The sequence below is a fragment of the Sus scrofa genome, chromosome 4, assembly GCF_054392235.1.
Source record: "Sus scrofa isolate SSC_HxYL_T2T_F1_AM1 chromosome 4, Sscrofa_HxYL_maternal_Yorkshire_Landrace_v2.0, whole genome shotgun sequence".
NCBI lineage: Eukaryota > Metazoa > Chordata > Mammalia > Artiodactyla > Suidae > Sus > Sus scrofa.
In genome coordinates, this window is record NC_139386.1 from 10,188,441 (window position 1) to 10,208,502 (window position 20,062).

The window sequence follows — 20,062 nt, forward strand, 5'->3', positions numbered from 1 at the left end:
AAATCCCACCGCTTCCCCCTCTGAGAGAGGGGGAGGCAGGCCAGGGCCGGTGTGAGGCCCAAGGAGCAGGTCGCCCGACCCCAGTCCAGCTCTCAGGCCCAGGCCGGGGTCAGAGACTCCGCCTGCCCCCGGCCAGCGTGCCGGCGGGCCAAGGGTTAAGCGAGGCGGGAGCCCCCGGCGTGGGGCGGCCGCGGGGCCGGGAATGCTTAGTCAGGATTCCGATTTCCTGTCGAAGTGTTTGGATTTCCTGAAACCCGCGCCCTCCGCCGCCGAGCGGGATCGTCCGAGCCGCGCGCGTCGCTGCGGCCTCCTCCCCTCGGCACATGGTCGCCCGCCCCTTCCTGCGCCGCGCTCGGCTCCCGCGCCTCGCCGCCGCCGCCGCCGCCGCCACGGGCCGGCACTCCGCGCTCCGGCAGCCCCCGGCCCGCGCCTCCCGCCCCGCCGGCTGCTCCGGCCGCCGCCCGCTTTCCGCTCCGAGAGCCACGATCGGCCGGCCGAGGGGAGCCGGGGCGCGGGCGTCTGCGCCGCCGCCGAGAAGCCGGCGCCAAGCCCGCGATGGAATAATGCCCAGCGGCCCGCCCGGTCCCGGTGAGTCGCGGGGCGCCCGGACGGGCTCGGCGGGGCCGCGCGCGGTGGGGGGTGGAGGGGTCCTGGGTCGTCGGCGCCCCCTGCCCGGCCCCCGCTCGGAGAGGAGCCGGCACAGGGCGCCGGGCGGGTCCGGACTCCGCGGCGGGGTGCCTGGGTGCGCGGGGAGGGCGCCGGCCGCGGGCTCCGCAGGGCCGGGCTCGGCGGTCCAGGGGGTCCGCGCCCCAGGGATGCGGGGGTGAGGCCGCTCGGGGCGGCGGGGGGGCTCCGCGCGCCCTCCCGGAGAGGAGCCCGGGCAGCGCGCTCGGGGGCCGGGGCCGGCGGATGGGGCGCCCTCCCGGCTGCAGGCGCGGGCGCTGGCCGCGGCATTGTCTCCCTGGCGCGGCGGAGCAAAGTTCCCCGCCGTTCCTGGAGCGGCCGGCCCGGCCCCGAGGCCCCCGGCCCCCGGCCCCCGGCCCCGGCTGGGACTCGGCGCTGCCACGCAGGCCCCAGGCCACTTGCTTCAAGCGAACGAAAACATTCCCACTCGAGATTTGGGGGTTGTTGACGGGAAGACAGGAAAGTGGCTGGTGTTTGTGCTTGTACCATTTTGGGACCTGCTGCATTTTCGGAGAGCGACGTGAAGTTTCAAAGAAAAAAAGAAACTCACTGGCGTCTGGCATTCTGCGGTTTCATACATCCCGAGAGTTGCTCTCTGGCATTCCTAAAGCGGTTTCCTTTAATAATTTATTTTTCCACTAGCGCAGGGGGATGGAGAGCCAAGTTCAGCCCATCGGCCGCGTGACCTCAGCTTTACCTGCACAAATCAGAAAGAACAAGAACTTTCTTCCACTTTTTTCCCCCTAGACTCGGTCAGGTTGTCTTGGCAGAATGGATTCTGGGATGACAGCGGGTCACGGTTTGCTGAGTAATGTTTGGGGATTGTAAAACATAATTCAGTATGGAGGCCAGTTTTCGCTCTCCATCAAACCTCAGCCCCAGGCCTTTGCACTTTGCAGTTGGAGGTTCATCTTACAGCAAGAAGATGCAGGTCTTCTGAAGCGTCACATCTCCACAGCTCAGAAAGAAAAAGCGTCCCTGAGAACAGTTGTTTCAGCTCCTTCTTTTTTAAAAAAATGTTTTGTCGGAGTTCCCGTCGTGGCGCAGTGGTTAACGAATCCGACTAGGAACCATGAGGTTGTGGGTTCGATCCCTGCCCTTGCTCAGTGGGTTAAGGATCTGGTGTTGCCTTGAGCTGTGGTGTAGGTCGCAGATGCGGCTCGGATCCTGCGTTGCTGTGGCACTGGCGTAGGCTGGCAGCTACAGCTCCGATTCAACCCCTAGCCTGCGAACCTCCATATGCTGCGCGGGAGCAGCCCAAGAAATAGCAAAAAGACAAATAAATAAATAAATGTTTTGTTATTATAGTTAATTAACAATGTTCTGTCAATGGCGGCTATACAGCGAAAGTGACCCAGTTAGACATTTATATGCATTCTTTTTTCCCATTATCCTCCATCATGTTCCATCACAAGTGATTAGATATAATTCCCTGTGCTCTACAGCGGGGAGCTCCTTCTCCTTATCCAGATGAGGCTGGGAGAGGTGATGGGGATCCTGCAAAGTCATGTGACCAGGCTTTAGCCTCCCAGTCTAGTGCTCCTCTCACTAATGTCAGTTTAGGGTATGTCAGCCCTGGAATCTTTGGCAATACGCCTTCTTGGCTTTATAACCTACATCATTTTAGTGCCTTCTCTTGTTCTGTCTTATCTGTTATTGCTGCTATTTTTGAGATATGCCGTTATCTCAAACCACATATTTTGAGATAAAGAAAAAATTCCCTAACCTCTACTGTTCAGCCACTAAATGGATTTGGAGCTTCAGCCGCCAAATGGATTTGCAATATAAAATGGGCGGCTTATTATATAGGGAATTGCCGTTCTCTATCCCATTCTTTTGTAAGAAATAGAAACTCCCAAGCCCCAAAAGGGGCAGTATTTTAGCACATAACGTACCGTATGATATTCTCTACACTTGATTTCCAGCCCCCCTGTATCTTGTGAGTGAGGCAGCCCATCTATTTTTCTCCCTATGAGAGCTCCGAGTGGCTGCTTTTTCATTTTTAGTATGTGATAATGTTGGAGAGAAAGGACTTTTTCGAAAGCTTGCCATTTGGTGAAGGAAATTGAAATTCTCTCCACCTCCCCACTCCTCACCAGCCACAGTGAACCAGATTTTTTCAAAAGCAGTCAAAGCCTTGCAGGCCCCAAGATGCATGTGTGCATTCAGAGGGGCTGGCTGCTTCCTCGCCCCACCTGAGGACCCACCTCCCAGGTGGCCGAAGTCTAGAGGAAAAAAGGGAACCTGTGTTACCTGGAATCGTTTCTGCATTTTCCCTCCAAGTTCTCAGTGGTATTTGAGTGGATCTGGCTGCCGCATTCTCATTTTTCCCTCCTGTGTTTCTTCTCTCCACTTCTCTCCCAGCCACTCTCTCTTCATGGGCTGGAGAACAAGTCTTCTTCTCGGGGATGCATGAAAGATCCTCATGTAAGCAACGGTGACAGTGACAGCTAGCATTTATTGAGCACTTGCTGTATGCCCTCTCTGTGTTATGTCCTAAGAAATCCCAGGTTGGAGAGGGGGTTTCCTTGGGAGCCTTGCCTGGAAAGGAGAGCAGTTTTCATCTGGAATTTGAGTCATGCTTTCATTCATCCAGCACACATTTGCTAAGTGGCTCCCCTGTGGGAGGTGCCAGTCCCCGGAAGATGAATAGGACCGTGTGTTCAAGGCCTTCTATTTCCAGCCTCATCTTTCAGTGTCAACCTTGCCGTTTCTGCTTTCATTAGTCAATTCCTCAAGCCCGCACCGAGCACCTGCTTCATGCTAAGCACTGTGTGAATCCGGGTAAAACATTGATGAACACGTCGGCCTGGCCTTGCCCCCATGGGGCTTGAATTCCAGTGGAGGAGCTGGGCAAGAACAAGGAAGCGGCTAACTTCTAGCAAATGAAAGAGTGTGATGCTTGTTTTCAAGGACAGACACAAGGGATTGAAATGATCATCAGTGAAGTGGGGGCGGGGGTAGAGCCGGTCCCGGTTTTGCCAGGAAAAGGCCTCTCTGCTTCTGAAAAGTTAAGAAGGAACTGACCATGCAAGAGGTTTCAGGGGAGGGCCTTCTGGGCAGAGGGATCAGACTACGAAAAGTCCTCTGTGTTCCTGGTAGTGAGGGCTGGGCAGAGTGGGAGAGGGATGGTGAGAATGGCACAGGGCAAGGGTTTTGGGGTTTTTGTGCTTTTTTGGGGTGCGTCCGTGGCATGTGCACCCCAGGCTAGGGGTCGAATTGGAACTGTAGCCACCGGCCTACACCACAGCCACAGCCACAGGATCCAAGTCGCACCTGCAACCTACACCACAGCTCATGGCAATGCCGGATCCTTAACCCACTGAGCGAGACTAGCGATCAGAGATCTGACCTGCCTCCTCATGGATACTAGTCGGATTCGCTTTTGTAGCGCCACAGCGGGAACTCCAGGGTGAGGTTTTCAAGGGAGGGAGGGGCAGTTCCCTGCTGGGGAGCGTTCCCCCTCCAAGTACAAAGGGAACCTTGGATGAGGTTAGGCTCAGGAATGGCATCTGATTGACATTTTTTTTTTTTTTTTTTTTTTTTTTGGGTCTTTTTAGGGCTGAACCCGCAGCATATGGAGATGCCCAGGCTAGGGGTTGAGTCAGAGCTGCAGCTGCAGCCCACACCACAGCCACAGCAACGCCAGATCCAAGCTTTGTCTTCAACCTACAACACAGCCCACGGCAATGCCGGATCCTTAACCCACTGAGCGAGGCCAGGGGTCAAACCTGCGTCCTCATGGATATTAATTAGTCAGATTCATGTCCACTGAGCCATGGTGGGAACTCCTTGATGGACATTTTTAGGAGATTATTTTTACTGCTTTTGTATTACGAGAGGGTCACAGCGGGCAAAGAGGAGAAACAGGGAAACCAGTTAGGAGACCACTGCAGTGATCAGGAAGAATGAGGGTGGCCTAGACCAGGTTGGACCCTCTTCTAGTGGAGTTGGAGAGTGGTGAGTGGAACCGTGTTGGCTCTTGATGAGATTTAGTGATGGATTAGATGGGGTGGGGCAGGGGAAGGACTCAAGGGCGACTCTTGGGTTTAACAGCCGGATGTCATTTGGGGAGAATAAAGGGAGAGTCAGGTTCCCTGTTGGCTGTTCTAAGCTTGAGATGTCTACACAGCAGACAGGTGGAGATTTCAGGCAGACGCGAGGGTATGTGACTTCAGACCTCAGGGGAGACCTAAGGACTAGAGACCATCAGCCTGAAGCCAGGCTCCCGGAGTGCTCACGGGGACACCTCTTGCTGTTTCATCTCTCTGAGGGTGCGCTGTGTTCATCCTCTCCTGGGCTCCCTCTACTCACCTGGTAAAACATACCTGTGTCTTTAGCGCCCTCTCCCACTCTCAGATCCCTGTGTTTACCTTCACGCTCTGTTCCGTTGCCGTTACCTTTTTGTAGGATTTCACATGTGTGAAAAATTTGGTGCAGGTGTTGTTGGGGTTATAAGTGCTGAGCTAATGTTAGCTGTTATCATCGTTATTACCGGTGGGAGTGATAGACAAGTAAATAAAAGTTACATTGGGATAAATCTAGTGTAAGTGGTGTATTAGTTTCCTCTCGCTGCTGTAACAAATATAAATAACACAGATGTATTCTCTTATGATGCTGGGAGTCAGAAATCTGACGTGAGTCTCACTGGGCTAACATCAAGGTGTAGGCAGAACAGTTTCTTCTGGAGGCTCTAGGAACAATCTCTTCTCTTGCCTTTTCCAGTTTCTAGAAGCCTCCTGTGTTCCTTGGTTCTTGACCCCTTCCTCCATTTTCAAAACCAGCAATGTGGGTCCTAGTCCTTCTCATGCTGCCATCTCTCTGCTTTTCTTCTCTTTTCCACTTTTAAGGGCCCTTCTGATTACATCAGGCCACCTATAAGATGTAGAAAAATCTCCCTGGAGTTCCCATCATGGCTCAGCAGAAACGAATCTGACTCATATCCACAAGGATGCAGGTTCCATCCCTGGCCTTGTTCAGCCAGGTTAAGGATCTGGAATTGCCGTGAGCGGTGCTGTAGGTCGCAGAAGCTGCTCGGATCTGGCATTGCTGTGGCTGTGGTGTAGGCCAGCGGCTACAGATCCCATCTGACCCCTAGCCTGGGCACCTCCATGTGCAGCGGGTACGGCCCTAAAAAGACAAAAAAAAAAAAAAAAAAAGAAAAAGAAAAATAGAATAATTTCCCTGTTTTAAGGTCAACTGATTTGTAACCTTAATAACATCTTCAGCCTTGGTTCCCCATTGCTCTGTAACCCATGGAGCCTAACCCATGCCCAGGTCCTGGGGACGAGGGCGTGGACGTCTTTGCAGGTTGGGAGGGGGAGGTGTTAGGAGAGGCCCCTGACTCCGTGGGGGAGGGGAAATCTTCCTGGAGGCAGTGGTACCCGGGTGGGAGTCGTCTCTGCTGTGTCCCCACCGTCCTCCCAAGTGCTCATTCTCTCACTGAGGTTTATTCACTCCTTCATTCAAGCTCTTCTTGATACCCGGCTTTACGTGAGGAGTCGGAGTTGAGGATTCATTTCACTGCGTATCCTTCAGGCTGTGGGCCGGATGGGTCTCTTTCAGCCTAGGACACTGTCCTTTCTTACCCCCCCTCAGGGGTCCATTAAACTCACCCCTGAATGTCCTCTCCTGGCCCCCGTGCCCTGTATCCACTCCCAGGAAGGAGGAGCTGGAGAGCTGGGTTCTGAGGGGTTGGGTGATTTCCTGTGAATCCCAACACGTGTGCCTTTTGTTCAGCTAGAACCTTCGCTCCGGAGCCACAGCCAGGGTCCCCAGCTTCAGCCAGCCCGGTTCCTAAAGCAGGCCACTGGCCGCAAGAGAGATCAGGAGCGTGGATCGAGTGGGAAACATCCAGCTGAACCACGAGGGGAAGAAACGGCCCGCGGGCCTGGCAGGTGGCCCCCTCTGAGAACAAGGGAGACCCACGTGCTGAAGACCATGTATCCCGCGGCCTCCGTGTCATTTGGAGAAGAGGGGCGCTCCTGTCCCAGGTTCTCCCCAGAAGCAGACAGCATCCCGGACCTTCATTGCTTTGGGGGGGCCTGTCAGCTCTGCCAGCCACCCGCACCGGGTGACAGACACCAGGGTCGCTGGCTGCCTGAGCTCCCTGTTCCAGCGCCTTCAGTCCCCATCCCCTGGAAATGCCACCAACTAGCTGGTCTTGTCATATTTTTGGCGTTTCCTCTTCCTCTACCGTTCTAAGTCAGGAAATGCGAACGTACCCTGAGTTAGACAAACAGAAAAGTGAGCAAGCAGCGTCTTTCCAACGGAGGGATTCCAGGTGGGGTCTGGTCACACTGGGGACGAAGCAGCCCGGCAGCGCTTCTCCCAGGAGGGGGCCTTCCGGAGGCCCAGGCCTGGGGCTGCCCTTCGAGGCAGGAACAGGAAGCAGGGGGCCCAGACACCGCCGGCTTGTGGTTTCTGGGGAATGATGGCTTGTCTTTCCCGCATCAAGGGTCATTATTGAGTTTTCCGGCAAGACTTCTGCCATCCCAAAACTCTGCCTGGGTAGTGATACCAGGGGCCTAGTTCCTTCTAGTTTTATACCCAAATAATTACCATTTTGAGTAGAAACGCAGAAAGAGTCCTCCAGTTTGCCCTCATGTGGCCCAGAGAATACTTAGATGTATTTTCTGAATACGTACAAATTATGTGTGAGTGAGAAAAAAAAAAAGGAAAAAGCAAATGGAGTAAAATCGTAACAATAGATGAACGTGGTTAAAGGGCATGTGTGTTCTTTGGGTTATTCTATTTTTGTTTTCTTTTTATGGCCACACCTGTGGCGTATGGAAGTTCCCGGGCTAGGGCTGGAATCGGAGCCGCAGCTGTGGTCTACGCCACAGCCATGGCAACACCGGGGCCGAGCTGCATCTGCAACCACGCTGGATCTTTAACTCACTGATCGAGGCCAGGGCTCGAACCCCCATCCTCATGGACACTATGTTGGGTTCTTTTTTTTTTTTTTTTTTTTTTTTTTTTTGTCTTTTTGCTATTTCTTGGGCCGCTCCCGCGGCATATGGAGTTTCCCAGGCTAGGGGTCCAATCGGAGCTGTAGCTGCCAGCCTACGCCAGAGCCACAGCAACACAGGGATCCGAGCCATGTCTGCAACCTACACCACAGCTCACGGCAACGCCGGATCGTTAACCCACTGAGCAAGGGCAGGGATCGAACCCGCAACCTCATGGTTCCTAGTCGGATTCGTTAACCACTGCGCCACGACGGGAACTCCCTATGTTGGGTTCTTAACCCGCTGAGCCACAACAGGAACTCCCCCTGCGCTTTCTGCATTCTTAAAATTTCCAGATAAAATACTTTTTTCAAAAGGAATGGGGAAAAAAAGAAAGCGGGCTCCACCATTCCCTGGTGATTGTGATCTTGGTAGGTGATGGGGTGGCCAGAGGAAGCCAGAAGACTCTGGGGTTTGCCACTGACCCGCCTGGCCTCCTGTTCTCACACTTTCTGTACTGAACTGAGAGCAAGCAGGAAAAGGACCCGGGATGAGAATGCCCGAAATACGGCACAGTTACACCTGTCCTGTCCTGCGTGGAGGTGTGTCTGCTCCCGTGGTTGCCCCCACTTCAGACTGAGCAGCTTGGGGGTGGGGCAGGGCTCCGGGTCACTCTGCATGTGCCCCAGTGCCAGGCACCAGCGAGTGGTGGGCACTTGGCAGGGAGGCCAAGTCAAGGGCACCCGCTTCTGGTGCCCGACTGGTGCGTTTTTTGAATTTTCTCATCACTGAGTTTTTATTTCTAACGACTCTCCTTTTTACTTCTTTGGTTCTCTTTCAGATCATTCTGACTTTTAATCTTTGGGGCTTATTCTTCCAGGAGAGTTTCTCACTCTTATTTCATATCTTTGTTCTAAGCATACTGCCATTCTTTTTTGGACTGCCCTGTTAGGTTAATTCTGGAGAAGCCAGTTCTCCCATTTCCTGCATCTTCAATTTTGGGGAGGGGGGGGTGCATGGTAACTCATTCCCCCCCACTCCGGGTAGCCAAAGTGTCTTTTTACAGAACATTTTTTTGCTTCAGGACAGGCTCTTGGGGTTTCGTGGGTCCTGGACATGTTATTGTGGTCGCTATTGGGCCCAAGACTTTATTTTTAAAAATTAAAAAAAAAAAAAATGTATGGAGTTCCCTTCGTGGTTCCCCTTGTGGTGGTTAACAAACCCGACTAGCATCCATGAGGATGCAGGTTCAATCCCTGGCCTCGCTCAGTGGGTTACGGATCCGGCGTTGCCATGAGCTGTGGTGTCGGTTGCAGACTCGGCTCGGATCCTCCATTGCTGTGGCTGTGGTGTAGGTTGGCAGCTGTCACTCTGATTCGACTCCTGGCCTGGGAATCTCCATATGCCGTGGGTGCAGCGCTAAAATAGCAAAAAATAAAATAACATTTTAAAAAAAGTATGGCCACATCTGCAGCATATGGGAGTTCCCGGGCCAGAGATCTATGTCAGTGCTGCAGCAGTGCTGGATCCTTAACCCACTTTGCCACATGGGAACTCCTGGGCCCAAGACTTTTAACCCTGGTCCGCTGGTGTATGTTGGGCTCTACATCTATATACCTAGGGCTTCAGAGTTTGCACAGGGGCCTTTTTCTCCCCCATCCCAACCCTGAGGCAGACACAGCTTTCTTGCTGTTTCTCTGCGCTGGAGAAGAGAATAGCTCAGGCCACCTTTCAGAGGAGGCTGGCGTGCCTTAGGTCCCGGCCTTGTAGCGGCATCTCGGCTCTCTTGTTGTTCTCTAGGTACCAAGTGGAAACCAGCCTCCTTCATACATTCAGGAGTCTCTTGCAGATAAAAAAAGAACATTTACAAAAATGTAAAAATTGCATTTCGAGAAAAGAAAATCAGAATCCTTATCAAAACAGTAGCAATAAAAAGATTTGATTCAGATCAGCAAGCACTGACTGAGGGCCCCCCCCCCCCCCGCCCGTGTGTTCACCCTGCAGCTCAGGGGTAGGGGGCCAAGTATGAGCTAGGCTTTAAAATGCCTTGTTCACCCTCATGACCTCCCGTGCAGAAAAGACAATGAGCACTTAGGAAGAAAGGAAAAAAGAAAGGAACTGCATGTATCAAAAGAAGACAAATACTGATGCAGAAGACAGACTAAAATAATGGAAAAGAGCACTGAATTGAGACTCAGAAGTCCTCATTTCTTGCCTGGAAATTGATATTAACGAGCTATGTGACCGTGACAAGCAGTCAATTATCCTCCTGAAATCTCCCTTCCTCACCTGTGTCAAGTTGGTGATAAGTGGGAGTTCCCTGGTGGCACAGTGGGTTAAGGACCTGGTGTCACTGCTGTGGCTCAGGTTGCTGGCTGTGGCATGGTATTTGATCCCTAGCCTGGGAACTAAAAGGTGGTGCTAAGTCTGTCCGGACCCTCCCCCCTGCCAGGTGACAGTGAGAGTATGAATGTGGGAGTGGGCGCCTCAGAGGGTAAGGGGTCTTTCTTGCCTTCAAGGCAGAAGGGACATCATGTCCCCTGGTGGCACCTTGCTTTGAAGACTCTGCCTGCCTCCTAACCACCCTGGGCACTGGGTTTTCTGGGGAAGAGCTGCAAGCGTTTCAGGTCCTCAAAACTTGTGCAAACTAAGGGTTGGTCTTTGGTGTGTGGGCGGTAGTTGGGCACTGGGTTCTGAGTGGCTTCTGTCCCACGTGATGTTCCTTCCTTTGGAAGTTCCCCCAGGACCCGACAAGGGAGGGCTGAGCTGCTGCTGGGAGCCCGTGTGGGATGGAGTGTGTGCACTGCTGTGCCTTGTGATCATTGACCTGCTCTTCTCTGGACGGTGGAACTCACGCTCTCTCTGGTGTCCGTCCCAGCCTTTAGCCAGGTCGCCCTTTCATGCCTGGGGTGATTTGGTGGCTGTAAATAGGAGCATTTGTCCTGATGCAATGGGAAAACCACTGGACTTGGAAATCAATAACGATAGCTAATGTTTCTCGTGCATTAATACATGTCAAGCACTATTTAAGCAGCTTTCCTACATGAGGTCATTTAATCCTCATAATAACCCTAAGAAATAGGCACTATTTTTCCCCATTTTATGTATTTTTAAATTCTTTTGGCCATGCCTGTGACATGCAGAAGTTCACAGGCAGGGATTGAACCCAGGCCATGGCAGGGACAGCCCTGGGTCCTTAACTTCTAGGCCACCAGGGAACCCCCTTCTCCCAATTTTATACAGGAAGAAACTGAGACATGCAGAGACTAACTGACTTCGCCAGGGTCACATGCATCATAGGTGGCAGGACTTTAAGCAAAGCCGCCTGTGGTCAGTGCCCACGCTCTTGATCATGATGCAGGATTGCCTCTGGAGCCTTAACCTTGAATTCCATGCCTTAATGCCTCATGTAGTCTAGGAATCTGCCCTTCATCTTTCTCAGCCTTTCTGAGCTTTGGTTTCCTCTTCTGTAATTTTTGAAAGCGCTTGCAGGGTTTGCTTTTACAAGAACATGTTAGGGAGTTCCTGTCCTGGCTCAGCGGTAACGAACCCGACTAGTATCCATGAAGACGTGGGTTCGATCCCTGGTCTCACTCAGTGGGTTAAGGATGCTGAGTTGCTGTGGCATAGGCCACTGCAGCTCTGATTTGACCCCTAGGTGAGGACTTCCATATGCATCAAGTGCGGCTCTAAAAAGACACACACAAAAATAAAAAATTTAAAAAAAGATGTTAAAGCAATATATACAGAAAGTGGTTGAGTGCCAGGCACATCATTGGTTCTAAACAAAAATGAGTGGGTTCCTGACAGGATAATAGTCCTCATTTGCTTGATCAACAAGGGGAGGGAAGAGAAAGAACTAATTCAGTTGAAAGCATCTTGACTGCACAGACTTTTCCTGCATATCCTGCTCTGTGCCAGGCACCTGGTATATGAAGATGAAAGTTCAAGTTCAAGTTCCTTGGATTAGAATATCTTCTAATTAGAAAAGAAAGACACGAGGAGTTCCTGTTGTGGCTCAGTGGAAACAAATCTGACTAGCAGCCATGAGGATGCAGGTTCGATTCTTGGCCTCGCTCTGTGGGTTAAGGATCTGGCGTTGCCATGAGCTGTGGTGTAGGTCTCAGACTCTGCTTAGATCTGGCATTGCTGTGGCTGTGGTGTAGGCCAGGGACTACAGCTCCGAATCAACCCCTAGCCTGGGAACCTCCATATGCCGTGGGTGTGGCCCTTAAAAAAAAAAAGAGAAAGAGAAAAGAAAAAAAAGAGAAAAAAAGAAAGGCATGAAACTGATCATAGTTTTGAACTGCTGTCCATCCTCATGATAGAAAAGTTACGCAGGAATAGCCACGGGTGTGCGGGAAAGAAAGAGTGACCGCAGTGGAGTGGTCAGAGGCAGCTTTGGGGAAGAGGCGGTCCTTGAGCTTTCTCGTCCAGAATGGGCAGGATTTCAGTGAGTGGAAAGAGTGGGGAACGGTATCCAAGGCTGAGAGTAGCCAGATCACAGTCTTTGTGGTAGGAATGCTCTAGTTATTTTGTTTGGAGGTCTAAAGAAAACATCGGTTGGAGGAGAACAGCAAAACTCTCAGTTAAAATACCTTGGCGTTGGGCTTTCTCTCTGGAATGCAGTCACTCCTGCTGTTTACTGTCCGCTCACTGTCACAGAACTCCTGATCCAGAAAAGCCGGCGGCCGTGTTTATAGACCTTCCCGTAATAGCCCTTAGCAAGTTTCCTCTCCTAGGACAGTTACTTCCTCAGACCCAAAATAGAACCGGGTGGAGATGTGAGATGTTTGCAGAGCGCACTCTGTTTAACTGTGTACTGGGGAGATGCGCGGGTGAGCAGGTGTCGCAGACGCTGTGGTCTGCTGATCCAACACCGCTTCCCCTTCTCCTTTGCTGACGGGAACGCTGATCTTCACAAGCCCACTTGCCAGGGGCCTTAAGGGAGGTCAGTGCCAGCCCCAGGGGTGAACCACTGTGGTCTCATTGCCCTTGGCAGTGATGGGTTTAGCGTGGGCATGTGACACAACTGGGCTGTAAAATATGAAGGGAAATTTTCTGGGGGATGGGGAAAGATTTTTCTCCATTTTATTTGATTTTTAAAGTTTAAAATTTTTTGGTTCCGGGCACAGGGATCGAACCCCTGCTGTAGCGGTAACCAGAGCCGCAGCAGTGACAATGCCAGATCCTTCACCTCCTGAGCCATGAGAGAATTCCAAGCTTTTCCCCCATTTTACAAGGAAGCGTTTAGAGTGAAACAGCCCCTCTCCTGCTGTGGGACATAGTAGGGCTGCATGTGATACCTGGAGTCATGGCAGCCACGTTGGGATCATGAGGGGGCCTTCCTTGGGGAGAAGATGTTGAGTGTGTCTCAACAGAAAGATGGAAGAAACAGGACACTGAACACCTTACCTTTTGACTATTTTGAGTTGACCTTTCTACCCCCCAAATCTTGACTAATACGCAGGGGTCTGGTCACCTGACACGACATCTAGATGATTCTGGGTCCACCCTTCTCCAATCACCCTACACCTAACCTACCACCCTGTTTGACATCCTCACTAACTTGTAACATTTGTACCTTTGCAGTCTTGTTATTGTTTCTGAATTGCCCTTTCCCTACCTTCTTTATCTCTACCTACCAAAAATCCAGCTTCTTTAAAGAATGGCTTACATGCACCTTCTCTGTGAAGCCTTTCCAGATCCTTCTGGTTGTAGTTCATTATTTTATTCTCTGAGTACCCTCAACATTTGTTCTCCTTTCTCACCCTCCCTCCACACTGCCCCTCACTCTGTTTGTTTGGTGTTTTTTTGCCTTTTTAGAGCCACACCCTTGGCATATGGAGATTCCCAGGCTAGGGGGCGCATTGGAGCTGTAACCACTGGCCTACGCCACAGCCCCAGCAACACAGGATCCGAGCCGTGTCTGCAGCCTACACCACAGCTCACAGCAACGCTGGATCCTCCACCCACTGAGCAAGGCCAGGGTTCAAACCTGCTTCCTCATGGATATTAGTCATATTCGTTTCCACTGAGCCCGGACGGGAACTCCTCTCTCACTCGTTATTAAGTGGCTCCTGTGTGCCAGTTGTGCTGCTGTACAGTGGCGTCATCCTTCATGAATGAGGACGGACGTACACATCAAGTTGTGAGCCAGTATGCTTTGTCTGGTCCTAGGGGAACATGAGGTATCACCGGGTGCTTAGGAAGAGGTTCCTGACCCCACCCCTGCAGGGAGGGTCAGAGACCTGCTGCAGGGTGTATGTAGTCTTCGAGATGAATTTTAAATAAGGAATAGGCATTAGCCGGGGTGAGAAGGAAATTCCAGGTGTAGGGAACCACCTCGGCCAGGACGGGGATGGTGCAGATGGCACAGTTTGTGACCGCCTGACTCAGCGTCAGTGAACCTGATGTTTGAAGTGGGATGCACCGAGGCTGGAGGTGAAGGCAGGAGCCACATCCTGAAGCTTGGACTTCATCTTGAGGCCGTTGAGGAGCCATTGAAAGCTTAAGGCAGGGCACTGCCATGGCCCTGGCCCTTTGGCAAGATGAATCTGGGTACCTTGAACTGAATGGACCAGGTGGGTGAGGACCTGGACTGGAAGCAGGGTGGCCATTCAGGATGCTCTTGTCTGGGAGTGAGTGGTCCAGGAGATGGAGGGGAAAGGGATACAGGCAGTAGCACCAGCCCTCTGAGCGAGGCCAGGGCTGGAACCCAAGTCCTCATGGATACTAGTCAGATTCGTTTCCACTGTGCCACAGTGGGAACTCCCATTCCTTTTCTTATGTTAGCTTCCGTCATATTCTATCCCAAGAGACTGAATATAGTTTGCTGTGCTGTACAGCAGGACCTCATTGCTTATCCACTCTAAATGTAGTAGTTTGCATCTACAAACCCCAAAGTCCCCATCCATCCCACTCCCTCCCTCATCCCCCTTGGCAACCACAAGTCTGTTCTCTGTGTCCCCTGCTTCTTAATCTTAGTGAGTCCTCAGTGCCCACCCCAGGGTAGGCCAGATGCTTAATATGTGTTTGCTGCGTGAATTATTCCCTCACTCTCTTTTAGCATAGAGTTCAACAGTCTCTTTTTTGATAAATGTTTTGAAACTCTTTCAAGTTGTCCAACAAGGACTGGGGCCCTGGTGCTCCGGGGAGCAGTGGAGGAGGAGGAAACGGAAGTCAGGACTCCAGCCGGGGCTTCCTGACGCCAGGCCCTCGCTCTTCCCATTGGCCAGCCCATACCTTCCTGGGCAGTCAGGAGCCACCTCCTGGGGCAGGATGCCAGGGGTCCAGATAAACCATCCTGAGAAAGGGTGGGGGCTCCCCACAGAGCCTTCATAGACAACAGCATATTCAAGGGTTTGTATAAACAGGGCCACATGAATTAGTCAGTGAAGGATACATGCGTTTTTCTGAAAGAATTTTAATGGATGTAGCGTGTCTGTGGGGTGGGGGGTTCCCATCCTGGAACAGATTGGGGGTTGGTTGGGGTGAGCTGAGGTCAGCAGTGATATTTTAAACCTCACATTTGATGGGAGTAACAGTGCTGATGAGTATTTGCAAATGGGAATCGAGTTGGAGCTGAAACAGAGAGTCTGCTGAGGGGAATCCTATCCTCAGAAACAAAGCTTCTGGGGTATAGACGATTGGCTAAGAGTTTGGAACCTGGGTTTAGGTTGAGTCCCCACCCAACCCTTTAGTGGCTGACCTTAGAACATGCTGACCTTAGGCGAGTTCTGAGCCTCTCTGAGCCTCAGTTTTGCTACCTGTCAAATGGAGGAGTAAGACTTCTGTCTTACGGGGTTGTGGCGAGAACTCTGTGTGTCATACCACGTGGAGAGCAGTGAGGATGTGCCTGGCACGTGGTGACTAGGAGTGGAAACGTGAGGTGTCCTGATGGTGATGATTGTTATTGAGGGGTCATTGAGTCCTCCAGTAACCTGTGTTGAGGTCCTCACTCCAGTATTGCAGAATGTGACCTGATTTAAAAATAAAGTGTCAGGAGTTCCTGTCGTGTGGCTCGGTGGTAACGAACCCAACTAGTATCCATGAGGATTTGGGTTCCATCCCTGGCCTCAGTGCGTTTAAGGATCCAGCATTGCCATGAGCTGTGAGCTGCAGTGTAGGTCAAAGACACGGCTTGGATTCCACGTTGCTGTGGCTGTCGTGCAGGCTGGCAGCTGCGGCTCTGATTCGACCCCAAGCCTGGGAACCTCCATATGCTGTGGGTGTGGCCCTAAAAAGAGGAAAAAAATGAGGTCATTAGGGTAGGCTCTGATCCAATATGACTGGGGCCCTTTTAAAAAGGAGGAATTTGGGAGTTCCCTTGTGGCGCAGCAGGTTAAGGATCCTGTGTTGTGATTCCACAAACTGAGGGTGTGGCCAAAAAAGGTGCGGGGGCAGGGGTGTGTGTGTGCAATTTGGAGACAGAGACAGACGGGCACAGAGAGAGGACAATGTGAAGACTGGGAGAAGGTGGCCGTGTGGCTTGGATGATGTGTCTACAAGCCAAGGTCTAGGAAGAGGCGTCAGAGAGAGCATGGTCCTGCCACACTTCATTTCAGAACTGCGAGAATGTTTCTGTTGTTTTATTTTATTTTTTCTTTTTAGGGCTGCATCTGTAGCATATGTAAGTTCCCAGGCTAGGGGTCCAGTTGGAGCTGCAGCTGCCAGCCTACACCACAGCTGCAGCAACTCGGGATCCAAGCCACGTCTGAGACCTACACCACAGCTTATGGTAATGCCGGATCCTTAACCCACTGATTGAAGCCAGGGATCGAACCTGCGTCCTCATGGATGTTGGATTCCTTTCCACTGAGCCACGATGATGGGCCAGCATCCTCCAGGGCTGGGAGGCCCAGACTGCCTGGGACAATGGAGCCAGAAGTTCTGGTTGGCTGGGATTTGCCTGGATAGACCAGAGAATGGGCAGTGCCAGGAGAGGACATTCTGTATCTGCATTTCCAGTTCACTCATGTTTATTCATTTTGTTATTTCACTTCAAGGCCTTTCACCATTCCCTTTGTATCAATTTTTAAAATTATATTTGTGCAACGGCTTTATTGAGGTATAATACACGTATTACACTAACTCACCCATTTAAAGGGCAGAATTCAGTGGGTTTTAGTGTATGCACAGTTGTGCAACCCTGACTGCAGTCTACTTTAGAACATTTTCATCACTCCCAAAAGAAGCCCATCCATACCCATTAGCAGTTACTCCCCGTTTCCCCAGTCCATATTTATGCCACTTTCTGTCTAGTTTATTTCATACTGGTATTTAAAGAAACAATGCATAATAGCCCAAACTCAACAACACTAAATAAATGCGTGGCTCACAATTACCATAAAATCATAGAATTCTTTTCTTTTTTACTTGGATAGCATTAACCAACCCTCTCATTATACAGATGAGAAAACTGAGGTCCTGAGAGGGGAACTGATTTATTTTTTTAAGCAAATCAAGTCATGCATTTTTTTTTTTTTTTTTTGGTAAGGCCAAAGCTCAAGTGAGGCTGAGCTGATCGCTGCAAGATGGACCATGGGACATCCTTGCCTGGAATTAGAAAGCCAGGACTCAGAGCTCCCTGGTGGGTCCATGGGTTAAGGATCCAGCATTGTCATTGCTGTGGCTCGGGTTTGATCCTTGGCCTGGGAACTTCTGCATGCGGTGGGCAAGGCCAAAATAAAATACAGTAAAATACAGTAAAAGTAATTAGAAAAAAGGTAGGAAAGAAGAAAGCCAGGCCTCATCTGGAAAGTGCTGGTTGGGATGGTAACTGCTGTCCTGGGTAGTTGTCCAGCCGCCTGTGACGGTGCAGCTCCGAGCTTCTCTTCGGCTTCATCTTTCCCTCGGCCTTTGTCCTCGCCCCCTCCTCCACCTCCTCGCCCAGGAGATGGTCAGATAGTCAGACACAACCAGGCGGTAGTCAGCGTTGCTGGGAATCCAGCTGGGCTCCCGGAAGGGAAGATACTCCACGTTCAGAAAGTGATCATTTCAGGCATTCAAGGCGGACGGACCGACCTGAGCAAACGCGTGATGCTTGCAACAGGGAGGGGAGTGAGAGCGGGATCGAGGGGCCTACATACCAGCTACAGGATGGAGGAGAGGGGGCAGAGGAAGCAGAGGAGGAGAAAGGGGAGGAGGAGGGAGAGGAGACAAAACAAACAAACGAAAAGTATTATTATTATTTTTTTTGGCCACACCTGGGGCGTGCGGAATTTCCTGGTCCAGGGATCGAACCCCTGCCACAGCAGTGACCTGAGCCACTTGGTGACACCACCGGATCCTTAACCTGCTGTGCGCTGCTGGAACTCCACCATTAACTGTTTTAAAGCATACGATTCAGGGGCTTTTAGTACATTCACAGTGTTGTCTTCACCCCAAAAGGAAACGCTGTGCCCATTAAACAGCCACTCTCCTTCACGCCCCTTCTGGGCCCCTGGCAACCTCTCCTGTGCTCTCTGTCTCTGTGGATTTCGCTGTCCTGGATGTTTCACATAAGTGGCATCATACAGCACGCGACCCTTTGTGTCTGGCTTTTTTCCCTTAGCGTAATGATTTTGAAGTTCGTTTATGTTCAAGCAGGTATGAGAACTTCATTCCTTTTTATGGCTGAACAATATTCCAGTGTATGGAGAAGCCCTATTTTATGTATCTGTTCATCTGTTGATAGAATTTGGGTGGTCTCCCCCTCCGATTATTATCAATAATGCCTCTATGAACGTTTGTTTGCAAACCTGTTTTTAGCTCTTTGGGGTATCTACCTAGGGATGGAATTGATGAGTCATCAGGTAATTCTGTGTTTAACCCTTGAGGACCTGCCAAACTTCTCCAAAGCGGCTGAACCCTTTTCCTTTCTCCCCGGAAGTATACGTGGGTTCCAGTTCCCTGTACCCTCGCCAAGACTTGTTTTATGTTTTTTGCTGTTACGGCCGATCTCGGGGGCATGATGGGGTTATGTCATTGTGGTTTTGATGTGTTGTAATAATCTCTGCTATACAGCCAAGTGTCTCAGCCATACATATACACACATCATTCTTTTTCAGTTTCTTTTTCCAAATAGATCTTGGACTTTCTTTAATTTGCGCTGTTTAATCAACTCTGCTTAATAGCTCTGTCAGTCGAGAAGAGATGATCAAAAAGTCATGACGAAATGATTTGCGTTTTTCTAATGATTAATGGCTTTGAGCCCTTTTCCTGTGCCTGCGGACCACGTAAAGGGATCTTCAAGAAGGTGTGGGCAGGTTAGGGAAGCCCCAGGGATGGTGCAGGGCCCGGGGCAGATGGCCCCAGGGCTCCCGCATCAATGCCCAGTTTGAGGGGTGAGGAAGGAACGGGGCTGGAACTCGGAGACAGCGAGGCGTGAGGAAGGGCCCTGATCAGAGCTGAGATTTGGCTTGAGTGTGGCAGCCGGTTCGCATCGACCCCCAGAGAGGGAGTGGGGGTGGGGGCTGGAGGGGGGGCTCCTGGGGGGGAGAGGCCCTTTATCTTCCCCTCCCTCCTGTCCCTGCTGGGGTTTCCTGTTGGCCAAAACCATCCTGCAGCCAGAGGGTAGGGGGCCTTTGCATTGTTAGCTCCTAAAGGTCTGTTTGGGGCCTTTGGGGCTCGGAGAAGGGGAGAGAGTGGAGTCTGATGGCAAGTGGCACAGAACGGATGTCTGTTCCGGGAACTCCGCCCCATTTTCCTGTAGTTCTTCAGTTCGGTCCTTCTAGCCTTGCCTTCTCCCTGAGGCTGCCTTTGTGAGATGGGCTGCATTGGTTTTGAGCTTCTTTTATTTTTTTTTTGCTTGTTAGGGCCGCACCTGCGGCATGTGGAGGTTCCCAGGCTAGGGGTCTAATCGGAGCTACAGCTGCGGGCCTACGCCGCAGCCACAGCAACCCCAGTGCGAGCTGCATCTGCAACCTGCACCACAGCTCACAGCAATGCCAGATCCTTAACCCACTGAGCGAGGCCAGGGATTGAACCTGCAACCTCATGGTTCCCAGTCAGATGCGTTGCTGCTATGCCACGATGGGAACTCTGAGCTTCCCATTTTTAGGGTCATATCCAGAAGAAGAGAGAAAACATCACTTCCAAAACTTCTCGGAGATGGAGAAAGGACTTTCCCAGAACCCCCCGCCCCTCCATGTCACATCTCCTTGACCCAAGTTGGTTCATGTGCCCTTTAGGCTAATTCCTGGCAAATTACTGGGATTTTTTTTTTTTTATAATTTTTTAATTTCCCCACTGTACAGCAAGGGGGTCAGGTTATCCTTACATGTATACATTACAATTACATTTTTCTGGGATGGTTTTGAACTGGTTGGGTCCACACCTGGGAAGTGCAGGAACATGCCCTTCCTGGGGGAAGGGGTCTGAGCGAGGCCAGGAGTGAGGAGAGTGCCCTCCCCTAGGGATTCTTCAACATCTGATGGAGTAAAGCC

General features: G+C 51.4%; 1 protein-coding gene across 7 annotated transcripts in view; it reads left to right on the forward strand.

Annotated features, from left to right (window-relative positions):
- The first annotated feature begins 236 nt into the window (after positions 1-236).
- Positions 237-20,062, forward strand: part of ASAP1 (ArfGAP with SH3 domain, ankyrin repeat and PH domain 1) — a 344,867-nt gene continuing 325,041 nt past the window's right edge. For 4 of the 7 annotated variants that reach the window (XM_021088909.2, XM_021088918.2, XM_085021651.1 and 1 more), the window contains exon 1: positions 237-588. The gene's annotated coding sequence lies outside the window, so the exon portion shown is untranslated. The remainder of the gene's footprint in view (positions 589-20,062) is intronic. The other 3 variants (XM_085021654.1, XM_085021656.1, XM_085021657.1) reach the window with 1 other exon arrangement.